We start from the raw sequence: 12,964 nt of genomic DNA, 5'->3' as shown, positions 1-12,964 counted from the left end.
TGTTACATCATCCCGAAATATATCATTATCTAGTCATATCGTATCGTCTGACATAACTGCTAAAGGGGCACTTCCAGTTAAGCCTGATCTCCCAAAAAATTACTTTCTGGACTAAAATTACAATGGATAACAAAAGATAGATTAACTTTGTAAACACCATAAACAATAGTGTCCCATGATTCTTTGGTGCAATACATGTGATTGAGCGGTTCCCCTTTAAGTTTCACACAATTCCCCTGTGGAAAAATATTTTCGCTATCTTTACAGATAGCGAACTTGTTAGTTATTCGTCCCTGGCCCAGATGGAAACTTGGTAGTTAACGTGTCTAATATGTTAATTTGTTTACAGAATGTTTATTTGAGAAAATGTTCCCTTTTAAGACACTCCTTGTTGTGTTGTAGAGGGGATTGTCACCCAAGGCACAGGTGGAGGTTTCAAGCCCTGCCACTAAATTATCATTACTTGACCGCGTTTGCTTCAACATCTATAGCAAGATCTCAACGTCACACCCCACATTATAGAAGAACTGACAAGTTGTGACAACACATCAAAACCACGACATAACAGGTCATCACATCATATCAAATTCCTAGGTCCTGAAATAACACATCGTAGCAAAAATCTTAGTAAAATATGACCATCTCCACAACTACCTCCCCTTAAAAACGAAAGTTTCACACTGGGCGCCTATTTCCTCCACCTACGAATGTGGCATAGTTTCATTCCACGGTATGCCATTTCAATTATATAATTCTATATTTACACACTTGTACACATATCTGAGCTTGTGTATTATACTATTCTCCATAGCAACAGTAATATATCCGCTACTTTCTTCGTGGGAGGGGTTCATTATGGTATACATGTTTTATATTTAATTATGGGTGTGGCAAGTAAAAATGCGGAATTTGTTTCCATAGAAATAACAATAATTTCAATATTACGCCCATCCCTTGGTCAAAATACATACTTATGTTCGTGATGAAACAAAAAAATAGTTCAATTACGTCATTTTTTTTTCGCGCTTTAAAATAGCCAGTCTTGAAGGAAACCTTGGTACCATTGCAGGACATTCCTGTGTCAAATGTGTGATGTCCATTATTAACGAACTAGCACTTTAATTGCAGTCCAACTAAATTATGTGAACCCTCCCCCACTGTTACTTACCATTAAGCTCATTGACACTAACTTGAAGACATAACTCAGAGACATGCTCACAATACGAGCTCGTCGACACACCCACGGACAGTATCTTGGGGACATACACGTCCACACTAACTGGAAGACATACCCATCGACACTAACCTCAGGGACATAGCCACTAACAGTGTCTCAGGGACATGCCCACCAACGCTAACTCGGGGACATGCCCACCAACAATAACTCGGGTACATAGCAGCTAACACTAACTAAGAGACATACCCACCAATACTAACTCAACACAAACTCGGAAGCATACCCACCGACGCTAGGTTTGGGACATACCCACTCAGACTAACTCTGGGACGTAGCCACTGGCGCTGACACAGGGACATGTCGCCAATACTAACTTGGGAACATACCCACCAACACTGTCTTGGAGGAATAACCATCGACAATATTTCAGGACATATCCACACTAAGTTATACAACTAACTTGGGGACATACCCACCAAAATCGCCTATAATGCATGCCCACCGGCACTAACTTGGGGACATACCCACCGAAACTAACTCGTGGACTTTCCCACCAACACAAACTTGGGGACATACCCACCCACACTAGAGGCATATCCACCAAATCAAATTCAAAGAAATACCCACCAATGCTAACCCAGGGACATACCCACCAACGCTAACTCAGAGACACACCACCAACGCTAACGCAGGAGCATACCAACCAACACTAACTCAGAGACACACCACCAACGCTAACTCAGGGACACACCAACCAACACTAACTCAGTGACATATCGACCAACACAAATTCAGAGACATCCCACCAATTCGAACCCATGGACATACCATCCAACACTAACTCAGAGCCATACCAACCAATACTAACTTAGAGACATACCCACCAACGCTAACTCAGAGACATACCCACCAACGCTAACTCAGAGCCATACCAACCAACACTAACTCGGAGACATACCAACCAACACTAACTCGGAGACATACCAACCAACACTAACTCAGAGCCATACCAACCAACACTAACTTGGAGACATACCAACCAACACTAACTCGGAGACATACCAACCAATACTAACTTAGAGACATACCCACCAACGCTAACTCAGAGACATACCAACCAACGCTAACTCGGAGACATACCAACCAATACTAACTTAGAGACATACCCACCAACGCTAACTCAGAGCCATACCAACCAATACTAACTTAGAGACATACCAACCAACGCTAACTCGGAGACATACCATCCAACACTAACTCAGAGGCATACCAACCAACACTAACTCAGAGCCATACCAACCAACACTAACTCGGAGACATACCAACCAACACTAACTCGGAGACATACCAACCAACGCTAACTCGGAGACATACCAACCAACACTAACTCGGAGACATACCAACCAACGCTAACTCAGAGACATACCATCCAACACTAACTCAGGGGCATACCAACCAACGCTAACTCGGAGACATACCATCCAACACTAACTCAGAGACATACCATCCAACACTAACTCAGGGGCATACCAACCAACGCTAACTCGGAGACATACCAACCAACGCTAACTCAGAGACATACCAACCAACACTAACTCAGAGACATACCAACCAACGCTAACTCGGAGACATACCAACCAACGCTAACTCAGAGACATACCAACCAACGCTAACTCAGAGACATACCAACCAACAATAACTCAGGAGCATACCAACCAACGCTAACTCAGAGACATACCAACCAACGCTAACTCGGAGACATACCAACCAACGCTAACTCAGAGACATACCAACCAACGCTAACTCAGAGATATACCAACCAACAATAACTCAGGGGCATACCAACCAACACTAACTCGGAGACATACCAACCAACAATAACTCAGGGGCATACCAACCAACACTAACTCGGAGACATACCAACCAACACTAACTCAGAGACATACCAACCAACACTAACTCAGAGACGCACCTACCAACGCTAACGCAGGAGCATACCAAGCAACACTAACTCAGAGACGCACCCACCAACGCTAACGCAGGAGCATACCAACCAACACTAACTCAGAGACGCACCCACCAACGCTAACTCGGAGACATACCAACCAACACTAACGCAGGGGCATACCCACCACTTTCTCGTGGGAAGATTGCCAATACGCCGTAATCATGGTCGTGTCTAAAACTATGTCATCCAAATATTGTATTTTCATATACTACTTAAAACCCTCAGCGTGTTCCAAATTATTCTCCGATCACGATGGAAATACGGCATTTTTATTTTATTTTTCCTAGTCATTTTTGTTGTTCTTAATAGAGAGGCAATCGTGAAGTTCTGTTTTATTCTGTGAATACAATATATTGTTAACGGTATATGTTTTTAGTAGTACACGATTCTCTTACTGTACTACGTTTTTTGTTCCAAAAAGTTAATGAGTCCCTAAACAATAGAGTTTACAATCAAAGAATTTGAAAAATGTACATATTTTTGGTTTTCGTTTTTACAAAACAAGCGTAGATTAGACAGGAATATTTTGTTTTTAAGACGGCGTTTTCCGACCAGAGCAGAGATTCGCCTTCCTCCTTTCCCTAACTTTAATTGATGTAAATTGCAATCTAGCCTAGATCGATGTAGAACTAGACCGGATTTAAACAGTACTCTCATCCCATTAAAATGCCACTTACACGAGATTTTGTTTGAATTTTTGCACTTAAACCCCATTCGCTGGAAAGAGCGCCGTTTTATAAGAAGGCTGCTGCAGAGCTAACCCCGTGAACCCGACAATTTCAGGGGCTTTTTGCTTGTCTGAAACAAATCGATTGGAAAGATGTCCTTTGTGGTGAAACGCAGCAACAAAGTGAGCAATTGTGATTATTGCCGAGTTTTTGTTATTGATTAATTATAGAAGACTCTACAAAGTATACACTCGATGATTGGGAACAGCTGCTACGTAACCCCGAAGCATTTACGCTACGCATGCGCGAAGCCCACCCAAACTGTAACACTTTTACTTTTACCATAGCCTAGGACCCACTCATAAAATCCAACATTAACTACATGTACTTGGACTAAGAGGTTCACCATCAGTAACTGTGGCTGTGGGTGGGGGATTTAAAAACAAAATCTACACGGGATAAAATAAAAAGTATAAGGAAAATTACATTGAAGAAAGGGAAAAAGTTATAAATGAATGAATTATACTAACAAATACCAAAATACAAAAAAACAAACAGTAAGCTACCTTTTCAGTTGTTGTATGAAGGGGGAAGAAGGGGGAAATACATGTATTCTCCCAGCCTTCTGAACTCACGTGATACGGTGTGCAAAGCTGATATCTGCTGAGCCAAGTCATCACGTGATTCCCGCCCAATATAAATCATCCAAATTAGCTCACCCCTACTAATTAGCCATCAACACCTAACGCAAATACATTAGTCAAACTTAACATCTTGCCCACTAATGTACGTTTGCTCGGCTAAGCGAAATATAACCCTTTCTATCAAGATTCTGAACACGTCTGGTCTCTATCAAACAGATTCATTTGTCAACAGAATTAACTTATTTTTGTGGGGCCCATGTTTATTTAAACTTTTATACCAGCGCGTGGTTTATGTGGATTTAATTTATATCAATATGTGATAACTTTGACAGGAAATCTTCGGGTGTTGTTTTTGACATGACCTTTAACCTTGCAATTAGAAGTTGGTTGTAGAGAAAGTTCTGTTCACTTGTTAGTTTTTTGTTCTTCCTTCTTTTTTACTGAAATAAAAATACGCGTCTTGACAAATTCAAAACTGGTCTTATTTATTTCTTAAATTCACTTTTTGCGGGTTCCAACAGAACATTTAATGGTAAAAAAAATAAAAGTAACAAAATACCAACGAATCACAGCCAGCTTTGTATTCACATGGGTTTGTTTTCATCGCGTCCAACGCATTTAACCACGTTACTTCCGGGTATAGACATGGCTGCGAACTGAGCAATATAACATTTTGACATTTGTCAGGTTATTTCCGCCGATGTTTCAAAAGAGTAAACGCAATCTGAAAGCACTCCTCGGCACTGTTCCCATCTGCCACACTTAATCTGTAATTTTCCGCCGGCTAAATAGTCAGAGTTTACTTGGGTGTGAAGCAGTGCAGTGCAGCTTGTTTCCTTCGCGTCGTATAGCTCCGCCCATCTCATTTGCATGTGACATTACCATCCCGTCATGCAACGCACCACACTGAAATGGCGTACGATTTTAGAATATTTTGGTGTTCGTCTCTCTAAACTTTTCTCCGTTACCCGAGAGATCCCGTATCGATCGACTGTTTTGGCGTGACCAGGACACCCAGTGATCCGTAAAGAGTGCTCGTCTGCAGTTTCCACGCTTGTTTCTTCTTATAATTTGCTAGGCAAGCCAGCGAACGACAAGAGACCGTCGGGTACAACAAGTTCACCGCTCCGAGTTGAACACAAAACTGGGAGTATAACTTGTGCGAGGCTTGACATCCCGTTGAAAACACGTAACACTGATTCAGTAAAGCGAGGTAAGTGTATGTCGTATTATTCCACACCGACTATTCACGTTATCAGAAAAAAAACACACCGAGTTGGTGCAACGCGATGCCTGATAAACACGTGTTTTGTGGCTGTATTTCTTCCCTAAGTGTTGTGTATATCAAATGTACATGCGGAGGCCACAGTCTTGGTGTACGTTTCTCTCAGTTGGTCTCGCCTTCAGTCTGGCGTCCCTATTAATTTAGTCGCCCCCCTATTTCGCCTTTAGCCTTTGGCTCTAAACCAGCGTATTCTTCGACGGTCGGAGGCCGTTCTGGGGGATTTCTCGATACAAATAACGGATGTTTACATTCACATTCTGTCCCTATGACCAGTGAAGCGATCAACAAATTGTATTTCTCTCGACAAAACTAGCAACACGCACATTGATGCTCTGCAGTTTAAATTAAACTTGTCTTTGATTAACACATTAACACAATGTTTAGAGATCTTCGGGCATAGACACTGCATATATGAAAACACGGAAATATCCTTTGTTTAAAAGTCAGTGCGCCATGTCCCGCACTGTTGAAGATTTTAGAACTTTTAGCTTTACTTACTAACGTTGTAAATAATTAAGTAGTACAAACTGTCAATGTTTGAAAACAAATCTTGTCTTGTAATTAAAACACATTACTATGTTTTTGAGTTCAGATACAAAATACAAATGCAAAGATCCTGTTGTTTTATCTAGTTTTTATTTTTTAAAACTGTGGACTTTTGTTTTTATAGTATTTAGGTTTTCATTTAATGGTAACTATCAATTCAGCTTTTCCAGCTGTTTACAGAGATCTCATCTGATGGTGTTTAGCCAACTTTGTTTGATGTAATTGTGTGTCCAGGATGCAACTCATCTGCAATTAGCAATTACCCCTAAACCCCAAATCCCGCTCCATAGACCCTTATCGAGGGACATAGTTGCTCTCAATATTCACATGTGTATTCAAGAAACACAAAACAAATCGTCAATAACTGTCACAAATTGTTACCAAGAATTCTCTTCTAATTTTTTTTTTTTTTTGCCAGCATCAAATATGTGATTTGATGAATTAATATCATTTCTACAATAACATAACTGTGAAATCTTTGCTGCAACAATAACATAACTGTGAAATCTTTGCTGCAAAAATATTAGGCAATTCTCCAAAAATAAAAAAAAATTAAATTGTAAAGTTAAATTAACCAAAATACAAACTGTATTCAGAAAACTGAAAAAAAAAACAGCATTTAACAAATTAAGAATTGATAAAATATTGAAATTAAAAATTAAAATTAACAAAATGAGCGCATATATACCAATATTATATTATATTTGAATCAGATTGTTGAAACTGTGCGCTCTTACAACTTTAACCAGCAAAACATCTGTTTATAATTCTTTTATATGTTTTGATTGATTATAACTGGGATATGAGCTGCAGCTTTCAATTTTCTTATCAAAATATCTAATATTAAAGTGTTTCATCTAAGAGATCCAATATATAAGGGTTTTACTACTGTAGAATACTTTAAATTTCGCTTAGAATTAATTTTTGCTATTTTCGCTAAAGAAATGATTCAGTGAAAATAAAATCCAGTGAGTATATCTTTATTCCTATGTTTTACATTCAACTCATCAGAAATCAGTGAAAATAAATTTCATACAAAATTAATTCCAGCTAAAATAAAGTATTTAACAGTATTAGAAACTCTTGAGAGGTAGGCAGGAAGAAGGGGTGGTAAATCTGAAAAAAAAAAAAAAGTGCAAAACTTGGAATAGAAAAAAATCCTAAAAAGTAAACAAAAAATACATAATAGAATAAGGTAATACCAATTTAACAGAAACTTCTGGCAGAATCCTGAGTAAAAAATGGTTTAAAACTATATAATTGTGTTGAATAACAAATTTGCAATTTTGTTCTTACGTCTTCCCTTTCTAATTCAGTATAAAGTTGGTGCAAATCACTTCCTACAGTATGACGATGACTAATGGGGCGTATATAAGTTTGTCTATTATTAGAAAAAAATCTTGTAAACTGTGAAAAAAACTTTACTATTTGTCCATAAGGGTTTGTGTTCCCCTGAAGGTCACACATCCTGGTACCTTTGAAGGATATTGTTGTTTTCCTATAACAATAATAATTTTTAATATTTAAACGTCAATAACTTGTTGCATTTTTGTTGGAAAATAATTGAAAAATTCTCGTTTATAGTGAATTTGTGTTCATAGAAAGTTCTATTATATGTGAGGTCTATATGAGGTGATAAGATGGTGCAAACATTTGTATAAAAGAAAATTGATCAGTTTTACTCGGGTATGAGTAGTGTAAAATATATTTATCTTAGTCTTATGAACATTCTGAAAGTTGCTTTAATTTTTATTTCATAAATAGAGTTTGTTGTAGAAATATGATTCAATGGCAGTCGCAAAGATAACATTTCACACAAATCAATGTGACTTGAAATTTTCGCTCAATTCACTGTTCCGAAATTTCAAGATTTGTTTCTCACAAACGGTTTGCGCTAATTGGAATGAATTGAATGTTGTGTATAGCAACAAGATTGTGATCATAATTTTGAAAGGAAATAGGAACAGATGTTTTTGTAAATTTATTTTGGGTAAGGTAGTAACAGTTAATTTGGGGTGAAATTGTGTTATAATTGTAGGATTGCTGCTGAAAAGTTATTTATGTCTCGTCTGGTTTTCAGATTTTGCACGGCAGTAGTATAGCTGGTTGCGTACGGTCTATTTAGAGATGACCATTGAAAGCATTGTGGAGCATAATTTAATCTGTTTTTAATTTGATGAACAAAGTAGAGAAATATCATATACAATTCTGTAATTTGATTGCTATCTAGCCTTCTGTTTGACCCCCCTAAAGGTCACACATCCTGGTACTTTCTGGCACTGTTTTTGAAATTTTGTGACAACTGCTTTTGTTTAAAAGGGAAACTAATTGAGAATTTGGTAGGGAATTTACACTCCCAAAAGATACCAGGATGTGTGACCCCAAAAAGTATTAGGATGTGTGACCCCAAAAACTACCAGGATGTATGACCATATACATGTACATGTATGGTTGATCGCAAAGTCACATTGACATATTAACACAGTACCTTGCATTTTCTAAAACTTGGAATATCCATCAGTATCCTATATGTATCTAAGCCAATCACTGTTCATATAGCTCAATAATTAATCTGTAAAATCACCCCTATACTCATACTCATTCTCAAAATCAAACTTTTGCTACTATCCTCCAATCACAAACAAGATCAAAAACAGCTTTTTCAAATTATCACATTTCCTTTCTTAAAAACCAGATTCTCCCACAAACTTCTCTAACACAAAAATCTTTTGCCTTTTTCTGACTTCCTGTTCTGGCTGCCCAAGAGAATTGTCCGTTCGTTTATCCTAAGGCATCCAAATTAAACAAGATAGATTCTGATTAAAATTAACACATACTAAAAATTTATAATATATTTTATAATATTTTCATTTTGGCTCAAATCTGTTTAATATCATACTTTTAGTTGTAAAACTTGTTAAGAAGAAAATATTTCAGTTGGCAATCAATCAAATTAGCTTAAAGTATGAAACTACACGGGGTTCCATGCTCCAAGATATCAACAACATACATTTTTGTTTTCTTCTTTTTTTTAATAAAGAAGCAGCATTGGAAAGATCACAGCTACACAGGGACAATCAGTGACGGGTTCATCGGACCCACTGTGAACACCACATGTAATTCACCAGGTCACATCATATGCAAATAATCTATTCATAATTATTAAATATCACCTCTGCTGATCTATGCTACAAGTTGCTGCAATCTTTCTTCATTTTCATAAATACTGCACTTTTTCTTATTTTTTTATGTTCTGTTTTTTTTTTTCTTTGTAAGCAAAGTCTAAGGTAAAATTGCCCTACAGGTCAATCAATTTGAATAAAAGAGGTGATTGGTCATGAAAGAAGTCAGATGCATTGTGGAAGTTTTTTAGTCAAACTCACATCATGTAGGCATTGTTTAGTAAAATAACATTCTTAATAATTTTTTTAATGTGCATTAACATCTTAAGATACATACATTTATATATTATATCATTTTATTTTTTCCATTTTTGAAATTCTATAAATAAAATTATAAGCAAATAAAACAGATGCTTTTCTGGAGAGATCAGTTTTAAATAATCACCAAGTACTTAGTGGGTGAAGATCTTATTATCTATTTGGGAACACTACTTATACATCTGTATTGGCTTAAAGTCCTTCTAAAAACCATCTGGCTTTTTTTTGTTTATTTATTTTTCTTATCAAGGGCTTCACACTTTGCACTGTTGCCATGGTAATTGCTTTTACATTACTTACAAGTTTAGAGGTTCAAAAGGTGAAAAAAAACAATTTTAATTTTGCCCTTCCTTTGCAAGTTTGAACCACTAATAGTCATTTGCTGGAGTAAGCAAATGTGATTTTTACTTGTGTTTTAATATACCCCCTCCCCCAGATGATTTTGATCTTTATTTAGTTCTGTGCAAATAATTAGGCAAATTATTTGTTTAACATCTTGGTGAATAATAAACCTAATTTAGGTATACCATTGAGCTATCTTTTTTTAGATGCATGATTTCACACACTTGTACAATCACATCTTGAGCCGATTGAGGCAACATCTTGCATGCAGGTTTGGACTGTACAATATAAGGGATTTTTTTTGCTAAAGTTTGTAATCATATTTTTTTTTTTTTGGTTTAAATGTAATTTTCTAATGGTTAAACCATTGACATTAAGATCTGTTAAAAATGGCACTTGGCAGGACACTCAGTTTTAAGTTCTAAGCAATATTAAAAAATTTCTAAAATTGCTTTAGGGTACCAGTATATACTGTATACATGTAGTGTATAGGAAGGCCACCATGGCTAACTCATTGCAAATCTAGACAATTACTCTTAACCTTTTTACTACCACTTCCTTCTTTTCATCACTAATTCACAAAATAGTCCTGATTATAGTCAGAAGTTTGGTACAAAAATAGCTAAATTATTTGAGTAAAAATTGAAAATTGACTCAAATTTGTTATCTGTTGGCTTCAAAATTAGGGTTCATTTCCAGAAATATTAAAGATAAGAAGACAGTGCAGACAAATTTGGGCAAGAATGTCTGGTGTTGAAATTGTTAATGCCTTCCTTGTAGTTGAGCCCTGCATTTGTCAGTATTTTGGTCCACTATAATAAGAATACTGTGACACAAAAATTCTTGTGTTTTGACTGAAATTCACTCAGTGGGAATACAATCCAACAATTATACCCTTTTTTCTATATTTTCCATTCAACTAGTCAAAAGTCAGTAAAAATAAATTCTATACAAAAAAACCAAAAAGTCTTTTCAGCAAAAATTAATTTAAGCTAAAATAAAATATTAAACATTATTACAGTTTCGTCCAGGGATTGTGTCATTACTTTCACGCAGTGAGTTGCGATAAAAAAGTGCAAAGGAATTCACTCAGTACGTCCATTAGATGTGGCCTTTTCTTGTACAAAGATGAGCACCCTTTCCTTATACTCTTGTGTCTTAGAAGCAGAATTTTGCTTTTGTCACAAGTTTCTTTAAATTCTTCATTAACAAGAGAAAACATCACCATCTTACAGAAATTTACTCACAGTACAGTTTGAAACCAAGACAACTTATCCTCAGTGGTAGTAAAAATGTCTTCTGACCTCACTGAACTCAGTAAGGTTTCCCTGCCTGCGTCATGTTTGCATAGTCTTGAAAGCAAATTCCAAAGCACTCCTAGTTGTAAATGAAACAGCTGTGCAGAAATATACTGGGAATTTTCACAACTTATAAAAAGAAACAGAACAGTTTCAATATCTTTGGCTGAAAAACACACAGTTACTGAGGAAAGTTTAACAGCCAAGGTTGAGTGAAGTACCATAGTGGGGATTACCCCAACATGTGGGTATTTCTTTACACTTTTCTGGTTAGTGTTACCACAGTCTGAATTTGACTCTTCTCTTTAGTGAAATATACCCTGTTATGACAATGATGCCGGGTATTGAAGGTAACAAGAGAAATGGGATTTTGTTACAAGAAACTAGGCCATACTGCCCTTCGTGCTATTGTTCATTTGTAACTTAGTGTGAAAGAAAGAATTATTTGATTTTTTGACTCTTCGCACAATATTTATTTTATTTTGCGACTAACTTTTCAAAATTGCTTGCTAATGATTTACTGTTATCCATCCTTCTTATTTTTTGAAAAATGCAAAAAGAATTGTTGTATTTTGAAATAAACTGTTATCAGACAATTTCTGGAATAATTAAGATGTTTTAAAGGTTTTGCAAATGCTCGCCAGCAATTTTGAAGTATTAAAAATAGGAAAGTTTTTGTTAAAGTATTTTGATGGATAAATGAAATATTAAACATATTTTTTGCAGTAAAGTTATTCTAGGGTAAGGCTGAAATGTATTGTGGGATATCTATGTAAATAATAACCTTATCTGTAATAATTTCAGTTCTATTTGAAGTTTAGCATTTATAGAAGTGCATATAAATCGAAAATTGCATTTATTTTACTGATTTATTAAAATATGACTTATTTTAACCACAGATATACCTCTGTTATTTATCTAAGTGCTCGACCAAATACAGTTAAATGTTGGGCCACATTCATTCTGGAGTGTCATTTTCTTGTTTGTGAGCAGTGTTCATGACAATGTAAAAGAAACGTTTACTTTTCCAATTACAGCCTGTCTGTCAAACTTGTCAATGGATTGTCGGTTGCATGTCTATGGCTACTGTTACAAACGTCCAATACAATTCCCAGATCATTCGTGTAGCCGAAAGTGTTAAAAATGGAGTTTTCAATAGACAGTGTAGTAAAAAAAAAAACTGGCTGTTGGGTAATCCCTTATACAAACATTAGTACAACATATGCACTACCTATTCCCCTATTTCTTAGCTGTCAGATAATGTTTAGGTTAATTAACAAAATTAACAAAGAAATGACAGCAAATATATACAAATGCATTTTATTTTAATTGTTGGCAGTTTTTAGTATCAAGATTTGCCTGCGGATAAAATTGGTTTTGATCATATTGTTTAAACTACACTGTTGATAGTATTTTTGAATACCCAACTGCTGTATACTAGTATTATGAGCATTTTAGGCAGTCCTCTCAGATGCTTTGAGATTATCTGTTAGCATTGGACTTTATGGCTTCTGGTGAGGATTGTGTAGTTTCTTCAGTGATTTTCCAGTTCAGTT

This window comes from Saccoglossus kowalevskii, chromosome 18, assembly GCF_978046115.1.
Source record: "Saccoglossus kowalevskii chromosome 18, keSacKowa6.1, whole genome shotgun sequence".
NCBI lineage: Eukaryota > Metazoa > Hemichordata > Enteropneusta > Harrimaniidae > Saccoglossus > Saccoglossus kowalevskii.
Note: the sequence above shows the minus strand (reverse complement) of the source record.